The sequence below is a fragment of the Apodemus sylvaticus genome, chromosome X (genome assembly GCF_947179515.1).
Source record: "Apodemus sylvaticus chromosome X, mApoSyl1.1, whole genome shotgun sequence".
In the NCBI taxonomy this organism is placed as follows: Eukaryota; Metazoa; Chordata; class Mammalia; order Rodentia; family Muridae; genus Apodemus; species Apodemus sylvaticus.
Window position 1 is genome coordinate 130,833,615 of NC_067495.1, and position 19,094 is coordinate 130,852,708.

The 19,094-nt window shown below is 40.3% G+C and overlaps 1 protein-coding gene across 5 annotated transcripts in view; it reads right to left on the reverse strand.

The window, feature by feature from the left end:
- The window catches only part of Hs6st2 (heparan sulfate 6-O-sulfotransferase 2), a 279,684-nt gene that overhangs the window by 86,726 nt on the left and 173,864 nt on the right, over window positions 1-19,094 (reverse strand). The gene's annotated exons all lie outside the window — the stretch shown is intronic.

The following is a 19,094-nucleotide window of genomic DNA, read 5'->3' on the forward strand; positions in this document are numbered from 1 at the left end:
TATCTCACTACTCAGCATAATGTTTTTGAGATAGGCTCACGTTGTAGCACATACCAAAATTCTGATCCTGTTTATGACTGAACAATATTCCATTGAATGGAGATACCACACTTTGCTTATGAATTCCCCTACTTCTGAGAATTTGGGCTGTTTCTGTTTGGCACAGTCACAATTCACAATTCATGCCACTATGAAGATTCCTATACAAGTTGTTGTGTAGATGTTTTTGCAGCTCTCTTAGATTTGTACCTAAGAGCAGAACAGTGAATCATATGGTAATAGCATGTTTAACTTCTTGAGAAACTGCCAAAGTCTTCCACACAGCAGATGCACCATCTTACATTCTCATCAGTATTGTACAAGATTTCACATTCTCAGAGAGTTTTAGCTCTATTTTTAACTCACAGAGAAAAGTTCCATTAAATTGGAGACACCCAATTAGCCTAAATGATTGGCTGTAATGCTGGGCATTTGGGTCTGGACCTCTTAATTAATGCTCAGACCAGCAGGAGAAACAAGGCAAACAGGGACAGATGGGAATGGAATCGCTCCCCTCCTCCACAGCTCACGGTGGGCTTCTTGTACACAACCCTGTGTTCTTCTAACACAGACTAGAGGTTAGAGATAGAATGTCTACTTGATTGTTATGGACCTGTCCCCAGATTCATGCCCATGGGATTCATAGCATCCAGTTCAGCAGAGGACCTAGAGAGGAATGCTCTCAACTGTAAGAATCAAAGCCACAGAATCCCCAGGTGATGTTATGAAGTAAATATCACAAAATCAATACTATGGTAAGAAGGGAAGGAAGGATGCTGCCTTCTCTGTTCCGTGAGAAATTACAAGTTTCAGTGGGTTCGGCAGGCTATTAGATCCCATGGTATTCGACACTGGCTCCCATCCTTTGGAATAAAGGTCTGATGTAGACCTGGGAAATAAATAATAATGATGAATATCTAGCTCTCAAGATGATGGCATGTGAGTATATCACTGAATCTTGCCCTTATGGCCTGTCTCTCTCCTTCAGTGATCAGACAGCTGGATGGCTGCTGAATCCACGGCTCCTGCAGTCTATATCACTCTCTGGGCAGCTCAGCCACATTCTGAGATGCCATTAAATCATTCAAGCCATTACATGCTATTTTCAGGCACTGAAACTGTCACCAATAAGATGACATACCTCTCACTATCCAGGAAGGGCTGAGGTACAATCCTAAAGTCCCTCCTCAACATGTCGAGAGGAAAGGGAAAAAAAGCCTGGAAATAGAACCTTGATGATCCTGATATGTTTCAAAATCCTTGACTCTCCAATTACCTGAGATTTTGATGAGTGGTTTTGCAATTATATTAGTAGAGTGTTTTTCCTTTGTTTGTTTGTTTGTTTGTTTGCTGTGTATGTGTTTTCCAGCCAGAGGACAATCTTGGGAGTCACTCCTCAGTAGACATTCATTTTGACCTTTTGAAACAAGAGGGTTTTTTTTTCTAGGACCTAGGGCTCACCAATTAGACTAGGCTGGTGGGCCAGAGAACCCCTGGAATACATATGTCTTGTCCCTGACTCCAGTGTTGGGATATTTGCCCGTACATGGCTGGATTCTATTCATATACTTTAACTCAATCTGTAACACATTAGATCAAATAAATACATTTATATGAAAACCAATTACTTTCCTATGAAGCTAAATACCAGACATTTGCAAAATGCAAAACACTAATTTTGCAAATAATTTTTGCTTTTAAAATCAGCTGGTTTGTCATATAACTAGTCTCTATGCTATTTGGGGAAACATTTAATGGGTTTCCTATCCTCATTTTAAATGAATTAACAGGTCTTTTAAATTTTCAGTTTTAATTTCTAACATAGTCAATATTAACAACTATATCCCACATAAGCAAAAAATAATTTGGAGTACTTAATAATTGGAGTACTTAGTAGGGGGAGAATAAGGGGTCCTGAGGCTGAAAATGATGAGAACTGCAGATAATAAACTATTTCCCTTTTAATTTGCTACATAGCACTGACTACACTCAAATTTGTAATCCTTCTGCTTACAGCTGCTAAGCACTGCTGATTATAGGTATGCAGAATCATGCCCAGATCTCGAACATAATTTGAATGGTAGTTGTGTCCTGACATCCTGAGGTTCTAGGTCGTAAGGCAGAGGAACTGAAGGCAGTCACTAGGCTTCCTATTTGGAACTCTGACAGACCAAGTAGGAACATGAGTAATGGGAGTCCAATACATTCATTGCAGAGACCATGGAATTTAGGGAAGGGTTCTGGGTGTGTAAGTCAAGAACAGCTGGAGTCACATCTGGATCTACAGTGAGCTTCTTTGCAAATGGCTGCCACAAGAGTAACACTGGTACCTTCCACTTGTTGAACTCTCCTGAAGTGGAAATTGAAGGGTTCTTTGGAAAGTCAGTTGGATGGTGGTTTGCTGGGGCAAACACGTGAAGGAATGTTTAGCTGAAGCAGACACAGGCGAAGGATGTTCTGCTAATGCAAGCATGTGAAAGGACATGTGATGAAGGATTCTGCTAACAACACACATGTATTGGTCCACCTTACACTGCATAGTTGAGCTGCATTTGTTGGGAGTCCACAGAGAGAAACACTCCATAAAAACCTTCTGTGGTGTGCTGCAGTTTCTTGCCAATTGTGTGGACTGGGGATGATTGCCAAAATGATGTCAGAGTGATGTGTTGAGGCAAGACAGGTGCTGAAGCAAGACCAGTGGAGAACACGTGATGTTTGAGGGGTATAAATAGTACTTAACAGACAGTGGCTGAGGCTGAGCTAGGCTTGCTTATAGAGCTAGCTGTGCAACACTTGTAGGTCTCACATCTTCACTGATCTTCACTTTGCTGAGAGATGCACAGCTGAGAACTTCTCCTGGAGTCCTTCCTGGTCCCTCCTGCTGACTCCTGCTGAGCCTAAGGCCTGGCTGTCTCTGCTAGGGAGTGACATCACTGCTGATTCTTGCTGCTATCCTGACTCAACCAAACTGGACTGCTGGTGTATCCATGAAGTGTTGCAAGTGGATCAAGCTGCCACTGCTAACCTGTGAACTGAACAACAGCTGATTTCCAGACAACGCAGATGGGAGTTGCTCCAAAGAACCTTTCAAAACAGGTACAACCACCACCACCCCTGTATCCTTTGTATCCTTTCTTTTCCACTCCCTCTGGAGAGTGCTGGGCTACAAGGTAAGTTAAAGTGTTTAAGAACCATCATTTAACATAGGCTTTGAAAGAATTAAACTCTCCCTCTGTGCAGCACTGTGCTACGAATTGTTGTGCCCCATGAAGTCCAAACCAAGCCACCTCCACACTCATCATGCTTCTGCTCAGGCTGGTCCAGATCTCCCTAAGATAAAGAATGTAAAGTAGCACTGGCTTTGTTAAAGATCTTGATAATCAGCAGGCAACCCACCAGAGAAGAGATTTTTGAAAAGCTGGGACTCAATTAATTTAATCAGGTCCCTGTATGGTTCAAGAAAAGTTCCCATGGCTGACAACTGGAAAGTTGTCTTGGTAGTTTGCCATATGGCAACTCCACAGAGTGTGTCTCATGCCCACCACCTTCTTACCCTACACAAACATCCCTCCCTCTGAAAAGTCTCTGCTGGGAAGGAACAGGCTGAAAACCCATTTGGCTAATCCCCACTAGAGGATACAGAAGGCTTGACATAGTCCCCAGGAACTACTTGCCTGTGTCTCAGAATAGTAGTGGTGGGATGACCAAAAGAACCATACCAGTCAGGATGCTAAGCTAGAACTACACATCTGAATTCCTTGGGAGGCAAATAAAAAAAACACTCCTACAGAGCTGTGTCCCAGAGGAGAGTCCCATTTGTTAGATAGCATGGATTCCATACTGCAGTTGTGTGTGTGTGGGGGGGGGGGACAATAAATACCAAACAGTGTCACTAAGAAACTAAGAGAGGGAAAAGTTTTACCTTTGTGCATATTAATTATTAAAGAAACACATTATCATGATCCTAGCCCAGTGTTCTCATTACAACACCACACTGTGGCATGGCTAGGAGGAAACACTAGCTTCTGCATATATATGTGTATTGTGAAAATGTGTGCATGTTGGAGTGCAAGGGGTAAATAGAAACAACCAATCCATTTTTTAGTTAAATCCTGCTTTTCATTTTAATTCTTCCTATTTTCTTCCAACTTGGCCAAAAAATTCCAGCCTCTTGATTTACAGAGAAGGAACCCCAGGTCAAGAGTGGAGAAGGGAATTGCTCTGGGTCAGATTTAAGATCCCGATCCCTAGGCTTTTCCTGCCTGTGTTCCTCCCACTACATTTTTACCCCTTAGTCACATCCTGAGAGAAATATATGGTTACTGATAGCATTTCATTAGCATTCCTCCTACTGAGAGGCAAGCATTGTTAGAAGCCAACACACTTCCTGATTCTATAGCATCAGCCTTCCCTAGAAACTGTGCTAGCTGATTATTTCCAATAGAAGTTCAAATTTCAGGGTTTCCCTGGAAATATCTTCGAAGCGAATGTTGCTAATGCAGACAAATGATGCCAAAACTAAAGGGTAGTGTTGTCATGAAATAAATTATTTGCATAGGTGGAACTTCTTTCTTAATTGGACTATTTTAAAGCCACAATTTGTTTTCTGGCCTTTATGTATAATTAAATATAGATGTTCTTGGAGCTTAATGTCAGTTTAAATTTCAGCCCTTGGAAAGTAATTTGTTTGCATGTTCAATGAACAAAACATTTCTTATTGGTTTCAAAGACCAAGGCTCATGCATCATGAATCAAGGTTGCCTTTATCAACACTATAAAGGTCAGGCAAAGTAGGCTGCTAATTCTCGTGCAGCCATCCTCTAAGAGTGAAAAAAATTAAGCTTCTGGTGATCATAAGCACAAAGACAACATATTTCCTTTATGAACCATGTATAGGAAAATACAATTCATCTTCCTTGGCACCCAGTGCTAACACAGAGACAGATAAATGATGCCCATTATGTCATTTTGGATCAAATAACCTGGATGGAAATTTGCTTTTATTTCAAAGCCTCAGTTTCCTTATATTCCATATAAATATACTTATAAAGTTCTTTCTGTGATGACAGGAGAATTTAGAAAAGGGCTAACCCTGCATGTGACATTAAAGGATGTAGTAGGGAGTTTTCTGAAAACACATGTTTTACCTCCTGGCACCAAATTCCTGGAAATAACAACTCTGAGACTGAAATATATTTACAAATACCTAGGCCATATAGCTAGACATATTCACCAACTGTTTTATAATATAATAATCCTGTGATTCTAGTCTAAGTTTTACCATGTGACTGTTTATCTGGTCCTTAGTTGCATGTAACTCTCTTCCTCTCTTTCTCTGGGGACCAATCCTCCTGTGCTTGGCTCTATCCCAGAATCCTTTCTACCTACCAGATGTCCCACCTTCTACCCTTTTCTATAGGCCACAGGTAACTTTATTGACAAGGGATGCAACCATACACTACACAAAAGATTTTTCTCTAGAAAAGGATATTGATTTGTCTTAGCAAGTGGTTCATAAGGCTTGAGATCTATTTTTTTTTGTCTTTTTTTTTTATTTGATATAATTTATTTACATTTCAAATGATTTCCCCTTTTCTAGCCCCCCCCCCACTCCCCGAAAGTCCCGTAAGCCCCCTTCTCTTCCCCTGTCCTCCCTCCCACCCCTTCCCAGTTCCCCGTTCTGGTTTTGCCAAATACTGTTTCACTGAGTCTTTCCAGAACCAGGGACCACTCCTGCTTTCTTCTTGTATCTCATTTGATGTGTGGATTATGTTTTGGGTATTCCAGTTTTCTAGGTTAATAACCACTTATTAGTGAGTGCATACCATGATTCACCTTTTGAGTCTGGGTTACCTCACTTAGTATGATGTTCTCTAGCTCCATCCATTTGCCTAAGAATTTCATGAATTCATTGTTTCTAATGGCTGAATAGTACTCCATTGTGTAGATATACCACATTTTTTGTATCCACTCTTCTGTTGAGGGATACCTGGGTTCTTTCCAGCATCTGGCAATTATAAATAGGGCTGCTATGAACATAGTAGAGCATGTATCCTTATTACATGGTGGGGAATCCTCTGGGTATATGCCCAGGAGTGGTATAGCAGGATCTTCTGGAAGTGAGGTGCCCAGTTTTCGGAGGAACCGCCAGACTGCTTTCCAGAGTGGTTGTACCAATTTGCAACCCCACCAGCAGTGGAGGAGTGTTCCTCTTTCTCCGCACCCTCTCCAACACCTGCTGTCTCCTGAATTTTTAATCTTAGGCTTGAGATCTATTAAGTCAAGCAATGAACAAACACATTCTCCCTCTGCTTTTTCTTTCTGTACTCTACTATCAGAAACTTGTCAAGTGCCCTAGCCTCCTTCTCCATAGTGATAAAGTTACTCCCATTCTGTTAGAAAACTGTGTAGGTCAAGAAATTCCTATTTCTCATGCAGTTTTTGGTCCCTCCAGGACCTTTTAACTCTCTTAACTCTGCCCATGAAGCAGAAATTGTTCCTTGACAACATATAACAAAGATATATTGTCACGTGAGAAGAAAATGGGAAATTAAACAGAATATCCAGTATAATTCATTCCTCAAACTGACATGTGAGCCAGTTGACCCCTCTTTCTGACATGTCATGAATATGACCAATCAAGAGCTACTTGGTTCTTTTTGTGTAGATGCTTTGTTTATTTGTTTGTTTCTTTGTTTGTTTTTGAGACAGGGTTTCTCTATGTGGCCCTGGCTGTCCTGGAACTCACTCTATAGACCAGGCTGGCATTGAACTCACAGAGATTGACCTCTGCCTCCAAGTGCTTGGATTAAAGGCTTGTATCACCAGTGCCAGGCTACTTTGCCTCTTAAAATCAGCAAAGAATTGTTTTAGAAGCTACCTCACAGACCTTTACAGATGAAATCTCTGTTTTATCTTTGTGTAAATCTGAGCCATTCACATTTACAGAATTTTTTTAGATATTTGTTGAAATTATGGATGGCTTAGAATCTGAAAATAGGAAAATGGGATCCAGAACAATAGAAATATTCCGTGACTAAAGGATCTAGAAACCACAGAAATGTAAAAATGGAAACATCTAGAATGTATCAACATTGGATCTGGAGTGATGTGATAGACTCTAGCTACTGCTAAGTGCTTTATGATCTTTTCTTATTTAATCCTAGCAATGAAACCTTAAAAATACAGTTATCTCCATTTTACAACTGACACACAGAACAATTAGGGTATTTACCCACGGTGAAAGCTGAGAAGAGAATTGCATCAGCCATTTGCTCCTAGACTTTATGAAATTCATCTTTGCTTTATAGTTATAAAAGTAACTCCCTAGAGACAAATCTTCTCTGTCTCTGTCTCTGTCTCTCTGTCTCTGTCTCTGTCTCTCTCTCTCTCTCTCTCTCTCTCTCTCTCTCTGTGTGTGTGTGTGTGTGTGTGTGAAATCACTATATTAGATAAACACTTAAGATAGTAGGGATTCTAAAAACTCGTGATTTTCAAAAACAATATTCCATGCAGTTAAATAAGCAGATGGTGGAAAAAAAAGGAATAGTCCAAGATGATAATGAGAGTTTGTGTGTGTGTGTGTGTGTGTGTGTGTGTGTGTAAAATACAATTTATTTTCTTTTCATTTCAAATTGACAAATTAAATTATATGATTTTTCTGCTCTTCAAGCATTCTTGAAAGGTGTAAACCAAAAGCAAAAAATAGATGTTGTTAATGTCCTAGTCATTGTCAGCTGAACAACTAATACATCACTATCATTTGGTGTCTCCTTCCAGGGAAGAAGGCTTGTATGTGACCAGAATCATTATTGTCATGCAAAAGACAATGATATCAAGAGATAAAGCAGATTTTACCTAGGTTAGGCAATGATCACTCTATTTAAGATGTATTATAGAACCTCCTGGACAACAGGACAAGAAGATTTAAAAGTCTAGTAGTTACAAGAAAAGATGTTCATACACTATCAAATAGCAAAAGCCAGCCTGTGGCAAGGACTCCTTGCAGTTAGTCAGGCCTGTATAGTCAAATAAATTGCTAAGATCTAAAGAGGCAAACAATCTAGAATAAGAGTATGGAGATGTATAAGCAACAGCCATAAGAATTGAAAGAAGAAGCTTATCTCAAGACTTACTTCTGAGTATGTTGTCCATATTGGAAGTCATATAATTTGGTGTTATTTAAGTTTGGGGTGATGGTATCACTGAGAAGGAGTATTTGAATCAGAGACTGAGAGTACTTAGTTGGCAGGGAAAGCAAGAAAGAAAAGATGTGAATTCATGGTACCAGAGCTCAGTTAATTTGATGTTCTCTGCTTACATAGGGCAACCCTGAGACCTCAAAGTGTGTGTGCGTGTGGGGGGGGGGGGGATTCTGCTGCATAGGGTCAAATAGTCCAGACTGTGTGAGGAACTGTACAGAGTCATACTGGGGTGTCATGCTACTTGGTAGGAACTCATTGATCAAGGTGAACTTCTCCCAGCCTTTGTTGAGCAGGGATTCCTGTGCTATTCAGGATCCTGCTCTACCTAGGGTGGAGTGCTCAGAGTGAAGGTGAAGTTCATTGTTCCTCCAGGTCTATGAATTCCTGAATTAAGCAGGTGACCCACCCAGCTGCCTGAGCAGTGGAGCCAGATGATTTCCCTGGAACTCAGCCGGGAGTCTGGGGGGAGCGACTTGCCCAAACTGTTAACCTCCATTAAAGTTTCAGCCTTAATCAGTAAACTATCATCCTGGCCCTCGTTCTTTTCACAGCTTCACCCCATCCATTCCTCAGCTTCTGTTCCAGGAACCCAGTTCGCAGTAGCTACAGAATACAACAGGGAACTAATTATAAACATTTTCGATTGAGAATATGTTAGGATCTGAGAATACAAACAAAGTAGGCACATAATGAAAAGGCTCTAATTTGTAATTCTGTACCATTCATGGACCTACGAGTGCTTTCTTTTTCTGTGATAAATTGAATGTTTTATTAAGTGGGATGAAAGGATCTAAAGTTAGATGTATAGAAACTAAGAGGTAACTTATATATACAGTTCACAATAAATAACAATCACAGCCCTCTAGGTTGGAGAAATGGCTCAGCACTTAAAAGCACCAACTATATTTCTAGAAGTCTCCAATTCTATAACCAGTACCACATGGCAGGTTACAACCGTCTGTAACTCCAGACCCAGAGGATCCTATGACCCCTTCTGGTCTTTGTGGGCACTACAATGCATGCTGTACATATGAAGGCAAAACACCCTAACACATAAAACTAACATTTCATACAAGATAAAACAAAACACACACCCAGCCCTAGGAAGAATAACACTTTTTAAAGACACAGCATAACACCTTAGCAATGACAACATATGTCAGCACTGGGGAAGCAATGTAATTTTTCTTTGTAGCTATATCATTGAAGATGAAAATTCATCCTGTCCACTTCCCTTCTTTGTGCTGGGATTTTGTTTAGCATGAGATCACAAAGATCTTGGGCATGCCATCACATTGAGGAGCATATAGGCAGGATAAATTGAACTTGATTTGTTTTTTGTTTTTTGTTTTGTTTTGTTTTTGTTTTTTGTTTATTGAGACAGGATTTCTCTGTGTAGTCCTGGCTGTCCTCAAACTCACTCTGTAGACCAGGCTGTCCTCGAACTCAGAAATCCGCCTGTCTCTGCCTCCCAAGTGCTGGGATTACAGGCATGCGCCACCACGCCGAGCTGATGAGTTTTTTAATAGTGAAAAGAAGACAAAAACTCGGGTGGGTAGGGAAAGGAGGTGTCAAACCTGGGAGGAACTGGAAGTGAATATGGTTAAAATAGACTGAACAAAACTCTCTCAAAGAACTAACAGGAATCCTTTCATGGTAAGTAATTCATCTTTACACATCCTAACATCCGCTAGAGGGCACTTTCTGGCACACTCAGGAAGAAATATCTATTGCTCCTATGAGAACTTACTAGCCCATGTTAAGGGCAATGGTAAAGTTGAATAACATTTAGCCGCTATGCAGTTGCAAGGATATATTAAACTCTATTTGTGACTTCTTTTTTCCATATGATGCCTTCCTTCCCAGGCCCACTTAGCTGTTAGACCTTACCCTACCAGTTTAGCAGCATGGTAGAGACAGTCTGGAACTGGGGAGGAATCTACCTTTTGCAAGCTGATTTCATCTGCCATAATACATGTCCCACCTCCAACACCAGTCATAGAATCCACTGATTTCTTTTTCTGACTCATTTCACCAAATCACTCAGGTCAGTGCTGGAAAAACAATCAAGCCTACTGAAGGGGCAAGCACAGCTATTTGGTATTTCTAGGGCTAAACTACAGTTTGATCTTCACAGGGTTAGTGGGGAGGGAAGGCCCCAAATTCAGGACAGACAAGTGCCAGCTTGAGCAGCTGGCATGAGTTGATTAGGCATGGAAAGGCTAAGCAAGCCTCCTGCAGAGTTGAGAGATGCCTCCCAGGAAGTAGGTGTGCCTTTGACCAGCCAAGGCCCTCAGTGTCCTCAGACCTACCTGCTGTGTTCTCACCTAGCCCTTGCATCTAGCCAAGGCAGGTTTCTGTCCTAGTCTTGGCCTGAACCAGCAGCCTTTACCTAATAACATCCCGCATAAAACATGGTCTCTAGAGTGACACCCGGCTGTCCTTTTTGGCTCAGTTTTCTTTTCCAGTGACTTCCTCTCACTTTCTTAGCTAGGACTGAAAACTCTTTGTACAAAGAGATAAGAATGGATCAATTTGCATTATTCTGCATGCTAACTACCAGTTGAACCAGCATCACTTGTTGAAAAACAATTCTTTTTTCCACTGGATGGTTTTAGCTCCTTTCTCAAACATCAAGTGACCATAGGGCTGTGGGTTCATTTCTGGGTCTTCAATTCTATTCCATTGATCTGCCTGCCTGTCACTGTACCAATACCATGCAGTTTTTAATCACTATTGCTCTAGAGTAATGCTTGAGGTCAGGGGTAGTGATTCCACCAGAAGTTCTTTTATTGTTGAGAATAGTTTTAGCTATCCTAGGTTTTTTGTTATTCCACATGAATTTGAGGATTGCTTTTTCTAACTCTATGAAGAATTGAGTTGGAATTTTTACAGGGATTGCATTGAATCTGTAGATTGCTTTTGGCAAGTTGGCCATTTTTACTATATTAATCCTGTCAATCCATGAACATGGGAGATCTTTCCATCTTCTGAGGTATTCTTCAATTTCTTTCCTTAGAGACTTGAAGTTCTTGACCATACAAATCTTTCACTTGTTTAGTTAGATTCACACCAAGATACTTTATATTGTTTGTGACAATTATAAAAGGTGTTGTTTCCCTAATTTCTTTCTCAGCCAGTCTATCCTTCGAATATAGGAAGGCTACTGATTTGTGTGAGTTAATTTTATATCTGGCCACTTTGCTGAATTACAATCTGGTACAACCACTCTAGAAATCACTTTGGCAGTTCTTCCGAAAATTGGGCATAATACTACCAGAGGATCCAACTATACCACTCCTGGGCATATACTGAGAAGATGCTCCAACATGTAATAAAGATATATGTTCCACTATGTTAGCAGCCTTATTTATAATAGCCAGAAGCTGGAAAGAATCCAGATGTCCCTCAAAGGAGGAATGGATACAAAAACTGTGGTGCATTTACACAATGGAATACTACTCAAATATTAAAAACAATGAATTTGTGAAATTCTTAGGCAAATAGATGTAACCAGAAAATATCATTCTGAGTGAGGTAACCCAATCACAAAAGAACACACATGGTATGTACTCACTAATAAGTAGATATTAGCCCAAATGCTTGGAATACCCAAGATACAATTCACAGACCACATGAAGATCAAGAAAAAGGAAGACCAAAGTGTGTATACTTTGGTCCTTCTCAGAAGGGGAACAAAGTACCCATTGGAGAAAATACAGAGACAAAATGTTGAGCAGAGACTAAAGGAAAGGTCTTCCAGAGACTGCCTCACCTGGGGATCCATCCCATATACAGTTACCAAACACAGACACTATTGTGGATTCCACTAAGTGCTTGTTCATAGGAGGCTGATATAGTTGTCTCCTGAGAGGCCTTTCCAGTACATGACAAATAGAAAGGTGGGTGCTCCCAGTCAACCATTGGACTGAGCACAAGGTCACCAATGGAGCAGCTAGAGAAAGGACCCAAGGAGCTGAAGGAGCTTGCAGCCCCATAGGAGGAACAACACTATGAACCAACCAGTACCCCCAGAGCTCCCAGGGACTAAACCACCAACCAAAGAGTACACATGGAGGGACCCATGGCTCCAGCTGCATATGTAGCAGAGGATGGCCTTCTTGAACATCAAAGGGAAGAGAGGCCCTTGACCCTGAGAAGGCTCAATGCCCTAGTATAGGGGAATGCCAGGACAGGGTAGGTGGGTTGGTGAGCAGGGGAAGAGGGTGATGGAATAGGGAGTTTCCAGAGGGGAAACCAGAAAGGAGATAACATTTGAAATGTAAATAAAGAAAATATCTGACATTAAAAGAAGGAAAACACTAGGGTGCCTGCCCTGCCCTTCATCACAGAGCCTGAGATGGGATGGAAAACAGGGGTCATATCTTTGGACAAGGAGAACCCTCAGTGGACTGAATCTTTTCTTGTTTTACCTAACTCACAGACACCCTCCCAAGGTCAGACAAAATTCTCTTACTCCCCATTGCTTCCTCCTGATGTTGACAAATCCAAATGGCTCTGGGACTAGACCTTGCAGTGGACGTGTACAAATGCTTTCCCTAGGTAGGCTGCAGAACTATGAGGGAAAGAATGGAGCAAGACTGCTGACAGCTCTAAGGAAAACTCTGTGTTTTCATATCAACGGTTAATCTACTGTGTCACATCTCTTAGGAAACTAAAAGAAAAGCAGCAACTGCTCTGATGTTAAAGTCGTGTTACAAAAACGATTTTGTAGAGTAAATAACTATCTTCTCCTGGCTATTTTATGGCTTATTGAACAACCAGTAGTTTATGAAAACAACTTTTCCTAAATACAGTTGCAGGTTTCCAAGTGGACACTGGTGGGCTTTGCAGTGCAGAGAATCAAATTGTCAGATTCTTCATTCTTCCTAGAACCCTTACCATATTTTCTCAGCCTAGGCCTCAAATTTACATCTGAGGCTGTCTCCCAGAGGTCTAAAGGTGTCAGATGAAAGTTCCAGAGCTTTTGCAGGCTGGCATAAGATCAATTATAATGAGACCCTGGATATAGTGGAGACAATCCAAACGTCAGCCTGACTATCAAGGAACCTGGATTGCAACCATATAAGTAACTGATTCTCCTACAGATGAAGTCCTTTGCCATTGGGAGTCAAGTTAACTCAAGATTACCATCCAGAAAAAGCAGACAAATGCATTTGGCCATCCAGGATTGTGAGAAACAAGAGTTTATCATTATGGTTGGATGTCTGTAGAAGTAGTTGCCAGAGGCAATGAGTTCCTTAAATACAGTATTTAAGAAAAGGTTGTCTGAATACATATGCCAGGAAGATAGTGAGAAGATTTTCATCTCCTTGATGCAATCCACACTAGAAGTGCTTTTGACTCCAGAATATAAGTTTTTCATATTTCCATTGGTGGCAACCAGCCATGTAAGTTTCTATAGGATTTTTCTAGCCCAGTTTTAAAATTTCTGCTATTTTTTCTGACTATAAAATTAAAAGTTGTTATGGGTTATATGTGGGATGACCCTTGGTTCCATCCCCAGTACAGCAAAAATTATCTTAAAATATAAAATTATTACATACTTATAAAAAAAAGGAAAATGTAGAAAAGAAGGAAATAGTAAAATCACCAAGAATCCTCCATTTTAGAGTTTTTTGCTATTTACACAGTGAGTCAATTCAGTCATTTTCTAAGTATTTTACTCCTTTTTTTTTTTTTTAAAAAAAGACCAAGATATGGTCAGGTTTTTTCCAGGAATTTTCAATTTTCACACACACACACACACACACACACACACACACACACACACAGAGAGAGAGAGAGAGAGAGAGAGAGAGAGAGAGAGAGAGAACAGACAGACACTAATTCTTTCCCTAGAATTTTAAATCCTCACGTATTCCCCAAGAACATGATTCTGGATAAAGACCTGAGCAATAACCTAATCAATAATTATACTTTAACTTAGGTTGCACAATTGAAGTTTTCCAAATTTGTGCTTTGATTTTACTGTTAAGGGATTCTTCAGGTCTGTGCACAACAGTGTCTGAATCTAAGAGCTTTTCTAAGTGATAATGTGTGCTAGCAAAGCTGCAAGGTCAAGGAACATACACATTTTTACTTTTCTTCATCACATTATTGAATATTCTCTTGAAGAAGGCTGAGTCATTTGTGGCTCTTGCTAATAATGTATGAAAGTATGCACATATGCACTTAACTGACTCTTCTTCAGCCCTGGGAATTTTTACTTTAACATTTATTTCTAAGGCACTTTCATGTGTAAAAATATTTTCCATTGTTAAATTTAACTTACAGTTCATTAATTATTAGTAAAGTTCATTTTTTTACCTGTTTGTATCTAATGCATAGTGAACTGCTCTTTTGCATTAGCCTCTTTTAAGACATACAATGCAGATGTAATCAGTTTGGAACCATCTTACCCAAGGAGAGCGGCTGCTTTGAAAGAAGTCACCCCATCTGGACTTCCGAGCACTTTCCCCCCAGAAAACGACTCAGAGATGGAGGAGAGGAGAACCAGGCTGGGGACTGAAATCCTGCATTGTATTTCCCTCTTTTACTTCTGCTTTGCTCCTGATAACTAGCAAGCCAAGGAAAGGCTAATCCTCAGGACAGAAGTAGGGAATGGATGGACTTGGCCTTTAGAAAGGGGAAGGGGCTGGAGGGACAAGCAACTATTTTTTCTTTTTCTGGGGGCCATGCAATTCCCCATATGTACCACTGGATGGCAATCCTCCATTGGTTAGCCAAAAACCTGTGACATTTCTAAGACTAGGGAAACTGAGGAAGCAGTTGCAGAAATTTATAGGCAGGCAAAGAAAGGCAGTGAAGAGCTAAATACAGGTACCCTTTAAACTCCACTTGGGACTTGAATCACTAGTATGCAAAACAATGAAAAGATTATGCATTATAGACATTGATACATTATAGGAACCGTCCAAGGTGGGGATCAGAGTGTGAGGAATGTTTCTCCCAGCTCCTTCTTTCTATCTGTTCCATTTTGAGTACACTTTGATTTATTTCTTTGTGCTTGAAAAAACACGATTACTTTGGGTGTGTTATTGACATTAAGTTTGCCAGCTTCTTAGCCACCATGGAGTATGAGGCATATTGGAAGGGTGGCTGCTATCCTGTAAGGACTCTGAATTGCCTAAGCTTGGACAGCTGTGCTGGCAAAGCTGTTAGCGAAAGCAGGGACCAAGGTCCTAGGAGCAGAGAATCAATATCAAATTCTCATGCTGTGTAAGGCTTGTTCTAATCTCAGAGCAAGACTGGTATAGGAGAAACAGCACAGGTTTGATGGTATTTAGCTTGGGGTTCATTTCAGCTTGGATGTTTATAGGTGTGCAATCTTGGAAAAGCTACCTCCCCTCTCTAAGCTGTGATGACTTCCGTGTGCAATGGAGGATGACGGTATCTACCTTGTGACATGCAAGAAATATTATTACTCAGGCCTGGGGAGGTGGCTCAATGAGTAAACTGCCTGCCATGCCAGTATCAGACCTGAGGTTTTCAAAACGCAGCACCCACATCTGAGGGCTCCAGCCAGCCTGTCTAGCCAAACGAGGTGAACTCGGAGAAAACCCATCACAAAAGTAGGTAGAAAATATTTGAGGAAGACAACAACCTCGACCTCTGCCAGCCACACATGTCCAGATGAGCTCACATACACATATACATACAACCACCACATACATACAATTAGTAACATAAACCTTTAAAAACAACAAGAAACTGACACAAGCTAGTCCATTTATTCAGCAGACTCTCTTGATGTTCCTAGAATAGCTAAAGCTCAAATAAGAATGAAATATTGAATTCAATTCTCATTTGGGAAATGAGACATGGAGCTAGGCACAAGTCAAAGAGAAGTGGTATAGGAAAACAACAGCAACAACAACAAAACAGGTTCCAGATTCCAGAGCCATGAAGGAAGAAGTTACCACTGTACTAATCCTCTAACACACAATGGGTCCTTTACAGAACTCATTACATAAAGGCCAAATAAGGATTATCCCAAATGTGGGTGATCCAGTGTTGCATATCCTTAGCATTTCCTCAACAATAGGGGTACATATGTGTTTCATTTGTTTTACTCATTCAAGACTTGACTCTTGTCATTTTATTTTTATGCATCAATTGAAGAAAAGAACTATGTAGATAATTCATAAGTCATATATGGCTGTTTGGTATTAAATGTCACATATAAATTTTTGAAGCCTAGGCCATTATTTAAAGCACATACACCTATTAAATACCCCAATAATTCAAAAGTTCAGCACTTTAAGGTATTGAATATGGCCCTGTCTGGACACAACAATAACATTAACAAAATGACACAGAGGATGAGCAGTAATTGTTTGAGGGTCTGGGTTCAGCATTCAGGGTAAAGTTGAGTAAAAATCAAACACTTCAAATTTCACAAAGCTAGAAAAAGAAACAAGGAGAGTAACATCATAAAGAAGAGCATATTAAGTCTCTAACCATGAAAATGAGTAACGACCACTCACTGCCTAAGGACACACACAACCAAGAGAATCAGAAAAGCATGAAACAAAGCCAGTAGTGAGCAGCTGGAATCATTGGTGAAGCCAAACATGGTATTTGCTGTGGATGAAGGTCAAGGTGCAGACTGAGGTTCTAGAATATCAACTGGAGAAAGAGTGCGGGAGACTGAGTTTAGCATCAATCCATATACTATCCCCTTAGGATCTGGTGCACACAGGGTGGGGCCACGCATGGACAGGGAGCTCAGTCTCAGCAACTGGGTGATGAATGCCTAGAACTGGGTAGAAAAGGCAAAGTTCCAGGTCATGCATGCATTTTGTATCTCACTTTCTCAACTCGCTAACCAAAATCTCCTTATCAAGAGTGAAGGAAAGGGGTGGGTGGGAGAACAGGGGGGAGGGAAGAGGGCTTATGTGACTTTTGGGGAGTGGGGGGGGCAGAAAAGGGGAAATTATTTGAAATGTAAATAAAAATATATCAAATAAAAGAAAACAATAAAAAAGGGAAAAAAGAGTGAAGAAAACACATTGTCCCATGACTGAAGAATGAGAGCAGTATCTTAGAAACTATAATCATCTTAGTCTTGACTAACAGATAACACTTATTTGACCAATTTTATGCATTGTGCTAAATACATCAACCAAGTCTTCATCTATGACAGTATGAAAAAATATCGACCTAGCATGATTTTAAGCTAACTTGCCCAAGTAATCTATCAAGGCCACCTGGCACTCAGTGTCTTAAAACAAATTGGGTTCCACTGCTTGGGTTAATTTCATCTCACTAATGGCTAAACAGATGCTTTGCTATCAGTTGGTTACCAGGCACCCTAACTAACCTAAGTAATGCTGTATTTTCATCCTTGCTAACGGACTCCACTAGCCTTCTCAGCCATTTGAACTATCATTCCTTCAGTTATTGGCTGAGTTGTTTTCACATCATTGGCCTGTTTGACTGTCCAGAACTATAGCCGGGATGCCTTGGGGTTAAGAAATCAAAGTACCCACCCCCTGAAGAGATCTCTGGTAAACCCTAGATTTCAAAAGCTATAAAGTCAAAGATGTGTTTCCACACCGTACCTACCATTTGATTCAGAACAAGGGAATCAAAGTATGGAGGCCACTTATCAATGACATACCATTCACAGATAGTTAAACGTTTTCTAGAAAACAGCTCTGGCCATGGTTTCTGGAATCATTCACTTTGGAATCGTTCACTTAAAGTATATGTGATATTCTGTAACTGTAAGGAATAACACGGTGTGCTGAACAATCAATGAAGTCAAAGAAAAACTCATTAGTGTCTGCTGGCTATGAAACACATGTGAGGAAGAGAGTTGCTTCATCCAGATGCTTCATCTCCACATGTTTGATGTGGACTCACACTGAAATCCAATGGAAGCAGCTCTCCAAATGACCTCTCTCAGAATCTGTGTTCCAAACCACCTATCATAGAGCTCGGAGAAATTGTAAGAGTTGTAGTTCAAAAGTCCTTCAGAATTTAGAGGACCTTGTAACAAACAGAACATAGGTTGTGGAGCACTTGCCAAGCATGCATCAAGTCTTGTGTTGGACTCCCCAGCACTGCGTACACTAAGTCAGGTGTGATGTTGGTGCCTGTAATCTCTGCATTCAGGAAGTAGAGACAGGAGGAGAGACAAAAGAGTTTCTAATCAGCCTGGACTAGATTGTTCAATTGAAAGCTAGTGGGGGTGAAATGATATACTATGAGAAAGTGTCATGATGACCATCTTTCCCTGGGCCAATAGTTTGCATTACACATTTAAAATCAAATTAATGAGTTTTTGATATTTAATCAAGACCTGATCCATAACATTTTGAGGAAATAGTTCTGAGGTAAGCTCAGGGCCCTAACATTAGTTTTCATTTTTCTAGCAAAAATTCTAGCTATATTTTCAATTTTTATGAATGGTTTTGAATTTGGATTAAATATTGAGCATGAAGAGGACTTGGACAAATACGAACTCAAAAGCAAGCTACTTGTCTCCAGTGATTCATGCGTTTGCATAAATTTAGAATGCTTACATGTTTCAAATTTCAGGTTTTCCTAAGTTTTTTGGAATATCTGCAGATACATAATGAGATAATTCTGGAATGGGACTCAAGACTAAATACAAAATTCATTTGCTTCATATATAACTAATGTACATAGACTGTACTGTTCTATGATGTTTTAAATAATGTTCTATGTTTTTACTGAAACTTGTCACATGGGGTACTGTGTGGGGGGTTTCTACTTGTAGAATTTTGTCACAGCTCAAAAGCTTCATTTCAAAATATTTTGGATTTCAGACATTTTTTTAAATTAAGGATGCAGTAGTTA